Source organism: Lissotriton helveticus, chromosome 10 (genome assembly GCF_964261635.1).
Source record: "Lissotriton helveticus chromosome 10, aLisHel1.1, whole genome shotgun sequence".
In the NCBI taxonomy this organism is placed as follows: domain Eukaryota; kingdom Metazoa; phylum Chordata; class Amphibia; order Caudata; family Salamandridae; genus Lissotriton; species Lissotriton helveticus.
The window spans coordinates 435,528,457-435,530,182 of NC_136071.1; positions in this window are offsets into that span (position 1 = coordinate 435,528,457).

A 1,726-nucleotide genomic window follows, 5' to 3' on the forward strand; every position below is an offset into this window, starting at 1 on the left:
ATGGGAACTTGACTGCAGCATATGCTGTCACAACTTTGCACACAGTTGTTGAAACTGCACGAGTACCGCATGGTTCAGCTCAAGCTGCAGAATTAGTTGCACTCACGAGAGCATGTGTATTGTCCAAAGGAATGAAAGTGAATGTCTACACCGACAGCCAGTATGCATTTGGCGTGGCTCACAGTTTCGGACGATTGTGGAGAGAACGTGGGTTCCTGACTTCGCATGGAGCTAAGATTCAGCATGGTCAGTTGGTGAATGAGCTTCTTGAATCACTGACCTTGCCTCTACAAATGGCGATTGTGAAATGTAGTGCTCACAAGAAGGTGACTGATGATGTTGGTCGTGGGAATGCATTTGCTGATGAGATCGCTAAAGAAACGGCAAAGAATGTGATGAGCCGAATGTATGTTGCAGGCCCTGAAAGATGGACTGGTGATGTTGGAATATGTGAGGACACGATAGAAAGTGTGAAGTCCATCCAAGCTGAGGCCACAGAGAAAGAGTTGAGCACGTGGAGAGAGAGTACAGGGAGAATGGATGCAAATGGTTGTTGGATTGAATTGACAGAGCATCAGAGATGGTTGTTACCCGATGCATATGTGCTTGCGGTGGTTACAATGGCTCATGGAATGGCTCATATCAGCGTGAAAGGGATTTGCGAGTTGTTGGCCCCAGTGTGGAAGAATTCAGGGATTCCCAAGTGTGCAGAGAATGTTGTCAAGAATTGCATGGTATGTCTGAAGCACAATCCTGGTAGGGGAACCCCAACTCCAACTGGTCATTTTGCACCTCCTACGTATCCGTTCGAGGTTTTGCAGCTAGATTTCATACACATGGAGAGGTGCAACAACTTAAAATACGTGCTCGTTGTTGTTTGTGCTTTCTCAAGATGGGTAGAAGCCTATCCCCTAAAAGACAATACTGCCTTGTCCACAGCAAAAGCCCTTGTGAAAGAGTACTTCCCCAGGTTTGGAATGCCTAGAATGGTCTGGTCTAACAACGGAAGTGAATTTGTGGGTCGTGTGATGAAAAGAGTGTGTGAAGGGCTAGGCATTAGGCAAAAGTTCCACGCTGCAAATCACCCCCAATCAGCTGGATTAGTAGAATGTTACAATGGCACTTTAAAACTTAAATTGGCCAAAATCCAAGCGAGCACAGGTCTTAAATGGCCTGACGCTCTACCCTTAGCACTCCTATCCACCAGAATGACTGTGCATTCTCGAGTGAAACTCAGCCCTTATGAAATTGTCTTTGGCCGGCCAGCTAACATATGGGGAGTGCCTAGGCCCACGAAGTTCAGCGAGCTAGAACACCCTATTTTGCTTGATTACCTGTATGAATTGACGGGTAAATTGCGTGTTTTGCATCAACAGGTCCACAACACCCTGCCTCCGGTCTCTGAGACTCCAGGCCATTCCATTGTCCCTGGCTCCTGGATCCTCGTGAAAAACTTCCAGAGAACAAAGAACGACCAGCCCAGGTGGACCGGGCCACACCTCGTCCTTCTTTCCACGAGGTCAGCCGTTCGAGTGGAGGGGAAGGCCAACTGGATCCACGGGGTCCACTGCAAAAGAATCCCTTCACCTCTGCCACATGACCAGTGGGTCCAGAAGGGTGTCACTGACTCAGAGCTTACAACTGTGCCACGTGTCATACCTTTCAGCGATGACCGTGTAAAAGAAACTAACCCTGAATGTGGAAGCGAGAACATTTTTCAAGAGAC